This window comes from Microcebus murinus, chromosome 19 (genome assembly GCF_040939455.1).
Source record: "Microcebus murinus isolate Inina chromosome 19, M.murinus_Inina_mat1.0, whole genome shotgun sequence".
In the NCBI taxonomy this organism is placed as follows: domain Eukaryota; kingdom Metazoa; phylum Chordata; class Mammalia; order Primates; family Cheirogaleidae; genus Microcebus; species Microcebus murinus.
The window spans coordinates 993,224-1,003,571 of NC_134122.1; positions in this window are offsets into that span (position 1 = coordinate 993,224).

The window sequence follows — 10,348 nt, forward strand, 5'->3', positions numbered from 1 at the left end:
CCCCAAGAGCTTTAGGAGAACAAACTGGCCGCCATCCTCCAAGGGCAACGGAGCCAGTGGCGTCGTGAGTCTGGTGACTTTTATGAAATACTTGACAGTTACCAGAATAAAATAATGCACCCACACGTGCTCACCGAGCAGCTCATGATCTCAACACACCCTGCACCCAACTGCATGGCATTTTGTGGTTTAGAATGAAACACTACAAACAGCCAAACACCCGAAACCATTTTGTTCACTCTGTCCGTGCACAGGCCACTCTTCTGAGTTTGGGGTGTCTCATTCATGTGCACGTTGTTACACTTTTACTCCCTACAAGCACCTGTGAAAGTTGTCAGAATCAAAATACAGTCACCTGTATTAAAAAAAAACAACAAAAAAACCTCAAAAAACTGGGACAGGCCATGAGGGAAGGTTCTCATACATAAATGCCTGATAACAAAAACTATCAAAAAGACTCTTCAAAAACCACAACTTGCACAAGGGCCATCACAACCTTACACACAAAAAATATTTCTGGGGGCTGAGTGTGGTGGCTCACACATGTAATCCTAGCACTTTGGAAGGCTGAGGCAGGAGGATTACTCGAAGTCAAGAATTCGAGACCAGCCTGGGCAACATAGCAAGACCTCACCTCTGCAAAAAAAATAGAAAAAATTAGCTGGGCATTGTGATGCACGCCTGCAGTCCCAGCTACCCGGGAGGCTGGGGAAGGAGGATCGCTTGAGCCCAGAATTTGAGGCTGAAGTGAGCTATGATGAAGCCACTGCATTCCCACCTGGGTGACAGAGTGAGACCCTGTCTCAAAAAAATTTTCTTTCTGTAAAGACATATGCTCAGCAACTGCCTGTCCAACCTCGGACCAATGCCACCCTCGTCATTGATCCTTGCAACCAAGAATCATCACCTCAAAACAATTATGTGATCCTTCTCATTTTTCTTTAGAAGTCGTGTCTTCCTTTACCTCCCTGAATACGCTCACAGTTTACTATGGCACACGTATTTCCATTGCCATGCCCTGTTCCTGAATAAATGCCATTGTCCTTAAGAGAGCCTCTGTGGTTATTTAGGTTGGCATGCCCATCCATAAAACAATGTTATTTTATAGATGTGAAGTTTTAATAAGTGGCCTCCTGCTACATGTCTCTTTAATGCTGCATTTTCTCTGCGGTTCCTACATTGGCAAGGTGTCTGCTTCTCTTATCCTGACTTGTCTCGGGTTCTCTCACAGGGACAGACCACACTGTTTATCCAAACTCCTGTGGGCAGATGTTCCTGCTGTTTGCGGGTTTTGCTCTTGGGAACAATGTAGCAATGAGCATTGCTATACAAACCTTCTTGCACGGTTACAGGAGAATGTTTAGGGTACAGTCTCAAATTCAGGAGTGTATTTCTGGAGGGTATGAAATGCACCTTTCATGGTGGTGCAGCCTGCAGTCCCAGCTACTTGGGAGGCTGAGGCAGGAGGATCGCTTGAGCCCAGGAGTTTGAGGTTGCTGTGAGCTATGATCACACCATTGCACTCCAGCCTAGGCAGCAGAACAAGACCCTAGGCAACAGAACAAAATATTTATTGTTTTATTAATAAATAAAAATTATTTATTACCAGGTCTCTAAAAAAAAATGCGAGGAAGAAAAAGGAACGAAGGGCACATCGTTGCACTCACTGTTTTGAAGCTATTCTCAGGGATAGTCTGTGTCAGTTCCACAATTCAGTGGCAGGGTGGGAGCGCAGTCATCTCTCAGTATCTTTGCAACCACATGGTTTTACTGGACTTTTCGTTTTCTCCAATGTGATTTAAGTATGAGACTGTGTTTCCTTTTATTTTAATCTTCATTCCTCTAATTACCAAGGAGGCTGATCAAGGTATATTGCATTTAGGTGTGTCTTCTGAGAATGGCATGCGGGCTTTTTAAAAATTTCCCTCTGTGTTTCCTATATGCTGATGCTGAGGACCACGGCAGACAAGTTGACGCCCGAGCACCTCCTAAACACTATCCTCTGGACCCTCCCACCCACCCCCAATCTCCCCCCACGACTTCCCACAAACCAGAATGAGAAGTCAACACTTCCCACGCTGTGAATGGCTTTTCCTGAGACGTCAGAGCCAGACTCCATAATGAGACTCTTACCCTTCTTAATGCTTAACGTTTTTCATTGGCAAGATAATGCTACAATTGGGTCTTCACAACCACTAAGTGCTATAGGTAACTTTGACAATATCCCTGACACAATATTGTGTTCAAATTATACTGGCAGTCCCTTTCGTAGAGCTGATAGTCTGTTTTAATTCAACCCAGTCATAAAATGCTACTCGGTGACTGGTAAGAAGTCTCACCCAGTGTCCCTCTTGGCCTTTCAATATGTTTAGTTTGCTGCCCCCTTTAGGCCCAGGCTCTTAATTCAAACCATTGTACAAACTAAATTTATTGTTAATTATTTGTTAATTAATTATTGTTAATTATAATTGTTAATTATTTTTTTATAATATATATTTTTTATATATATTATTTTATAATATATATATTTTTAAATATATATTATGTTTTCTAAACTTTGCTCTTATCATCTGTCTGATGTTTCTAACGCCAACCCTCCTGACAGGATAAAGTCAGCTCGACACCCCGAGACGACTGCCGATGTCTATATCACTCCTGAGATTGAACTCCATACTGAACTCCAGGGAAACCTGCCCTGAACGATTGTCCCTTCTGGCCTCTTGGCTGCTCAAATGCGGGCCGGGTCCCTGACAGTGGGACAGACAACTGAGCCATGTCCCAGCACAGAGGGACAGTTCAGCTTAACCACGGAATGGTTTTTCTGCGATGCTTTCAGAGAGACAGCTTGATCCAAAGGGGGAAATGTGAATGTTGGTCGTACAAATGGGGTCATTCTTGTCATACCCAACTGAACAGGGTGGAGAAGCCAGAGGGAAAAGTAGGGCATAAAATGTTGCCCCCAAAATGTAATTCTCTGCCAGCCTGGCAGCTGAGACTGCCCGTGGCAACCAAAACCAGTTTTATCTAAAGACCAAACAACCCGCTGCAGCTCTCAGACCAGCCTTGCCCACCAGTCAGAGCTTCCCAGCTCCTCAGAACCTTGCTGGTGCCCACAAAATTCCTCAAAAAGCAACGTGTAACATTTCTCTTTTTCAAAACCTCCAACCTTCTCTTTGCTCTCCAGAGAGAACGCTTTCGGTTCACGCTGGAGACTCACGCCAGTGTGCAAACTGACACTGCCAATAAAACCCTTTCGTACCTGCTGCCACCCTGGCGGTCCGGTGGATGGAGGATTTAATAATAAAATGGGGGCCGGGCAAGGTGGCTCACACCTGTAATCTTAGCACTCTGGGAGGCCAAGGCGGGCAGAGCCTTTGAGCTTAGGAGTTCAAGACCAGCCTGAGCAACAGCAAGACCCCATCTCTACTAAAAATGGAAAGAAATTAGCTGGACAACTAAAAAAAAAATATATATATATATATATATATATATATATTAGCTGGGCATGGTGGCACATGCCTATAGTCCCAGCTACTCAGGAGGCTGAGGCAGGAGGATCGCTTGAGCCCAGGAGTTTGAGGTTGCTGTGAGCTAGGCTGACACCACAGCACTCTGGCCTGGGCAACCAAGCAAGACCCTGTCTCAATAAACAACAGCAATAAAAAATAATAATAATAAAATGGGCTCCAAGACTAAGAGATTTTAACAAAGAGACATTTGATAGTAATTAAAGGGTCAATTAATTCCTAACACGAAGAAGTGATAAAATACCTTTGGTGATGGATAGCCCAATTACCCTGATTTGATTAACTCGCATCGTATGCCTGTATGAAAACATCACCTGTACGCTATAAAGACACACAACTATTATGTGCCCATAATAATTTTAAAAGAATAATTTAAAAAGAGAAAAGGGTCAGTTCGTCAGGAAGACATAACAATCCTAAGTGTGTACGAGTGGCAGTGTTGCCTGTTTGGCTTCCGTAAGTCACCTGGCTGCATCATTTGCCCATAGGAAACATGTCTCACAGGTGCTAATGTTCTTGCCCTGAGCCCTGGAGAGGGTGCAAGCCAAGGATGAGAACTCGGGCCCATCTGTTTTTAATTTCTGGCTCTACCGTCTCCAAGATGTTCAATCATAGTCCAGTTACTGAGCCACCCTAGGCCTCAGTTTCTTCATCTGTGAGGTGGGGAGAATTCTGACATGGACCCCTACGGTTGCTGTGGGGACGAAAGCATTAATGTCTGTAAAAGGTGCAGCCCAGCTCACTACGGCGGCGACGCAGAAAGGGTGACCGGTCATTACCAATGTCTGCCAGAAACACACTAAACCTTTTCTCTCCCATATTCATACCCAGGGCTTTCTACGTCTTGTTGTTTCATATGTTGTTTTCATTTCTTTTTTCTTTCTATGTCTTGTGTTCGTGTCTTGTCAACTTTAGACTCAGTTGGCTTTAATTATTTAATGGTGAACTGTGCCACATGCGGAAGTGGGTAAGATGACGTCAGGACCAGGGTTGCTTGGTCCAGGAGCCCCTCCCTGCACACACACCCCCCATCCTGACTTTTATAATCATCTTTTGTTGCTTTTCTTTATAGTTTTATCAGCAGCATGTATGTCCCCAAATATTGCAGTTTGTTTCTGCCTGTTTTTAACTTCCTACAAATGGAATCGTGCAATGTAATTTCCTTTCAACTCGCTGCTTTTGATTCAGGCAGGCTTCTGTTCAAATCTGGCTGGGCCACTTTCTGGCTGTGTGACAGGGACCCGTCTCCTAACCTCTCTGTGCTTCATGTTCCGCATTTGTAGAACAGGGATGTATGCGATTCAAACTTGCAGGGTTTGGGGAAGAGTAAAAGAATCAATATACGTAGAATGCTCATAGCAAGGCCTGCACGATAAATCCTAGGTAAGTATTGCCATCATTAACAGCAGGGATGGGGAAGACTTACTATGAAGACCCAAGAGCATGAAAATGCTCCGCAGATTTCCTTACGTCAAAATTAAGGGTCCCTGTTCAGTGAGGACACATGGGACAAAGGGAACAGATAGGAAGGAAAATGCGCAGTGTCCAAATACATCTGAAATATGCCAAGCACTTTTACAGTCCCTTACGAAAAAAACCAGGAAGGGACAAATGTATCAGAAATTGACAAAAGCTGATGCCTCGGCAGCCAGTAGTACATACAAACATGCTGGAGCTCACTGGTATTCCTATAATGTAAATTTTAATTAATTAATTTATTTAAGTGTTGATACTTTTTTTTTTTTTGAGACAGAGTCTCACTCTGTAGCCCGGGCTAGAGTGCTGTGGCGTCAGCCTAGCTCACAGCAACCTCAAACTCCTGGGCTCAAGCAATCCTCCTGCCTCAGCCTCCCGAGTAGCTGGGACTACAGGCATGCGCCACCACGCCCGGCTAATTTTTTCTATATATATTAGTTGGCCAATTAATTTCTTTCTATTTATAGTAGAGACAGGTCTCATTTCTCAGGCTGGTTTCGAACTCCTGAGCTCAAGTGATCCTCCTTCGGCCTCCCAGAGTGCTAGGATTACAGGCGTGAGCCACTGCTCCCAGCCGATGTTCCCTTTTTTAAATTGTTCAGTCTTGCTAAAATTTTTAAATTGCTTAAAATTGAATTAATTTTTCAAAGTATCCAGTTTTGTCTTTTCTCATTTTCTCCATTGCTGCCTATTTATTAATAACTTCTATATGCTCTTATTTTAGCTTGTTTCTCCCTCCTACTTTCTTTGGATTTAATCTGTTTTGCTCTTACTCCTGAGTGTGGAAGTTTAGGTGATTTACAATTTCATTCTTTTCTAATATATGTGTTTAGAGCCCTAACTTCCCTCTGAACACCATTTCAATGCATACCACAAGTTTTTATTTTTTATTTATTTATTTATTTTTGAGACAGAGTCTAGCTCTGTCACCCGGGCTAGAGTGCAGTGGAGTTATCACAGCTCACTGCAACCTCAAACTCCTGGGCCCAAGCGATCCTTCCACACCTACTAAGTAGCTGAGACTACAGGCATGCGCCACCATGCCCGGCTAATTTTTTCTATATATTTTTAGTTGGCCAATTAATTTCTTTCTATTTTTAGTAGAGATGGGGGTCTCATTCTTGCTCAGACTGGTTTCGAACTCTTGACCTTGGGCGATCCGCCCACCTCAGCTTCCCAGAGTGCTAGGATTACAGGCGTGAGCCACCGCGCCCGGCCCAGGAACAGGTTTCTTAACCGGAATTACCTGTGCTCTGAAAGCCGACACGTGCTGCGAACATGACACACCTCAAATCTTCTGCACCGAGCAGCAGGCCCGCGTGCACCAGGGCGCTCATCTGCGAAAAACGTGAGCCGTTTCCGGGGAGTCCGGATCCCAGCCCCCACCCGCGTGGCCAGCCCCTACCTGCGTGGCCAGCCGGGCTGGGATGGCGCCCGCCTTGCCCGCGCCCCTCGGCCGGCCGGGAATGTCGCAGGCCTGGGGCTCGTCCTCCGCCTTCCACCACAGGCGCAGCCTGTCTGAGGCGCGGCTCCCGGTGCCCGAGGGTCCCCGCCAGCTGGGTGCTGATCCCGTCCTCCAGCCCCACCCGGCCGGCCGTGCCGCCCCAAAGCACCGGCGTCCGGGTCTCTGCTACGGGGCGGGAGGGGGCAGGGAGCCTGGGCGCTGACTTTGGGCACCTCCCAGGCCCTGATGGGTGGGTGGCGGACGCATTGCCCGCTGTAGGGCCCGGCCTCCCGGCAGCTCCGCCTGGCTGCGCCCCGTCTCATCTCGGGGACTCTGGCTCCGCTGGGCTTCCTTGACAAACGTCCCCTTGGCAGCCTCCTCTGCTGGACTCCCGCTGTGGTCCCAACGGTCCCAACAGAGCCGTCCCACCTCTCCTGGCTGTACCCTCCACCCGGGCTTCACTCACACCTGCACGGCCAGGACACAGGGCTGTGCACCCAGCCGGTGTCTCCTAGCACCTGGACCCCAAGTGCCCCAGTCGGAGCTCCTCCCACCAGCCCGTCCCACAGACCTGCACACCCCGCATCCGCCATCCACAAGTGGCCCCGCCCCGGCCAGCCACCCAGACCAAGGCCAGGCTGTCACCCTGCCTTCCCTGCTTCCCCACTCCCCACCAGCTTGAGCCCTAGGTATCCCTCACACCTGCCACCTCTCGCCACTCGCCTGTCCAGACCACCAGCCTCCTCTCCCAGATTTCTGCAGGAGTCGTCTGACAGGTCTCCCTGTGGGCTGTGCCCTCCCCACACTGCAGACTCTAATCCAACCCGAATGCAGATCTACCCCTGTCACTAGCCCCCCCAGCACCCCTCTGCCCACAGGAACAAGTCCAGCATCCTTGCTGGGCTCCCATCCCCGGAGCCCCTCCCTGGCACCTCTCGGCCTGGCCGGCGAATCGCTGGGGTCCCATCCTGACTGCGTCTCTCACCGTCACATTCTAGAAAACCCCTCGCTGCCTCCACGTGGCCTTGTCCAGCAAAGCTGCCCTGACACTAAGAAAGAGTGTCAGGGCCTTTATTCCGGCCTGGCCACGAGAATCTCACCTCGTGCCCCCTCTGCTGAGCAATCTCCCCGGTGGGCTGTCACCTGGGCAGGAGGACAGCCATGGATCCTAGCTGGCGCCTCCTGTACCCCACACAGGGCCAGCACCCACACGAATGCACGCACGGTGGGCACGTGGGTCTCAAAGAGAACGGAGAATGAACATGAAGCTGGTGTCCCTCAGGGGTTCCAGCCCATCACCTGGTGAAGGCACTCCTGGGACAAGTCAGTGTCACTTCCTGGCAGGTGGGGCTGGCTGGTGGCAGGGCCAGGGAAGTGGGCATGACAGAGCCGTCAGCCCTGGTGACAGGGAAGGTGTGTTGGGGAGTCCCACGTCGTGGCAGGGCTGCTGTTCCTTCCTCGGGGTGCAGGGCAGCGTGTGGTGCCACCCAGACCGCCCACCCCTCGGGACAGGCTGCCAGGGACGGAGGCCCAGGTCAGCTGCGGGACACACACCCTCCCGCCTGAGCAGCACCAGGACCCGGAATCCTGGATGACAGCGCCAGAGAACTTCCAGGAGATGCGTGAAGGGGGCATATGAGCGTGGGAGGGTCTGCTCTGAGCACAGTGCTGGGGGGTGGAGAGACCACGTGTCCTCAGGCGGTTCTCAGAGGGTCAAGGACCCTGTGTGAAGTAACACTGAATTATGGAGTGAATTGTTCTGTTCCTTGTAAAACCCTTACAGTTAAAATGAAGACAAGGGTCCCTTTGGCCAGTTTGTGGTCCACTTTGACGCCTCTCCCAGGCTCGGAGTCCTGTACCCTCTCCCGGCTCCGCTTTACGCAAGAACCACCTGCGGGTGCAGGAACGCGCAGGTAGCACCACCTGGCTGGAATCGAGCAAGGCCGGCTCGGCACTGTTTCCGCGGGCGGCCAGGAGCGGTCCACCTCCAGCTGCGACATGAAGTCTCTTTCACTTCGCTGAGCGGTTACCGAGTGAGCGCGCGAACAGCTGGCTCGCCGGGAGCGCCGCGGCTGCTCGGCGGGCGGGGGGCGCGGGTCGGACCGGCCCGGGAGCGGCGGGCGGGCGCGCGCGAGGACCCCGCGCCAGCCGAGAGTCGTCGGGGACAGGTGAGCGCCCGTTCCCCGCACTCGAACGCCCGGCGCGCTGGGAGCCCCTCCCCGCCTGGCACAGGCCGGGGGCGGAGCGTCGGAGCGCACGCGGGAGGAGCCGCGACTTAGCGAGAGGGAAGGAGCCACCTGGCTGCGTGCTGGGGCGGGTAGGCGCGCGGGCCGAGGGGACAGCGCGAGCGAAAGCCCGCAGGCGGGAAGCAGCAGGGGTGCCGGGGCTGGGGACGGCCGGGCCGAGGGCTGGAGCTTTCCGAGCGTCCGAGACGCGACGGCGGCTGGGTCGGAAGAGGTTGGGGCAGGACCCGAGCCGAGGACAGGCCCCGCCCCGCGCCCGCGGGTCTGTGGCTTTTCCGTCTGGTCCCTGCGGTTAGGGGCCATATATCCCCGCTCCGGCCGCGTGCTCTCCGCGTGTCAGTGAGCAGGGACGTCCCATCCCACCAGCGCCGGCGGTGGTCGCGGAGCCCCGGCGCCCACTGCGCGCTCCGCTGGTAGGTGCTGGGGACGCACCGCGGGAGGCCGGCCCCTTGCTGGGATCTGAGCGCCCGCTCGCCCCCGCCTCTTTGGCGACAGTGGCGCCTCAGCGGTTGGCAGTGATGGGCATCGATGTGGCCCCTTCTCTTTGGGGACCCGAGAAGCGATCTCAGCTGCAGGTCACGGCCCCGTTCTCGTGAGCAGGGACCAACAGCCTGGTGACCAGCAACCAGGTCAGAAGCGCACAGTTAGAGGGCTGGCACCTGCGCCCGCGTGGGAGGGAGCGGGCACCCCCTCACCCGCCCAGCCTCCCCAGCCACTGGAAGGCGGCCTGTGTGCAGTGTGGCCCTGCCGCACGCTGAGGACTCAGCCCTCTGGGGTTGGCAGGTTCCCTCGGGAGCAGTGAAGGAACCGACCTTTGGGGTCAGTAGTGTCTTCCCAACGTCCCAGCCTGGCCGAGCGGGACTGCACAGCAAGACCCTCACGTGGAGGAGCAAGCAGAGCGCACCTGAGCCTGGGACAGAGCAGGGAGGCATTTTGTTGCCATGGTTGAGTTGTAGCTTTTTATATGGTCTGGATATCAATCCCTCATCAGATATGTACTTTGCAAACATTTTCTCCCACTCTGGGGGTTGTGTTTTCACCCTTCAATTGTGGTCTTTGGCACACACATTTTTCATTCCGATGACACTCAGTGTATCTGCCGCTGCGTGTGGTCTGCACCTCTGGTGTCCAGACTAAGCAATCATGGCCCGATCCCGATCCGATGCCAAGGACCTTCCCCGTCTCCTTCCGAGAGTTTTCAGAGTGTTAGTCCTTATGCTTAGGTCTCTGGCACATTTTGAGCTGGTTCGGCACGCGCTCTGAGGGAAGGTCCAGCCTCACAGCTTTGCATGCGGAGCTTCCTCCTTTGTTTAAACTAGCCCCGCAGAACCCGCAGAACCCGTGTGTGCAGGGCCCCAGGCCCAGCAGGGCACCCAGGGGAGCGGGAGGTCCCAGCCCTACTCAGGCAGCTCCCCCACAAAGCGATTGGGCCGCGGGTGGGCACATGACCTGGCAGTCGGCCAGATGGTTCCCCAGGGTTTTATACACACTGCTTCTGCACAAACCCCTCGCCTCTCCAAGCCTCAGTTTCTCCTTTGCACCCATGGAGCCAGACCAGTCAGGGCCCCTCTCCCTAACCCAACCCCACCCCATCCCCCAGCTAAACGCTGGAGGATGCTCACAACCCCCACCAACCCCCTCACAGCTCTGTCCCCCAG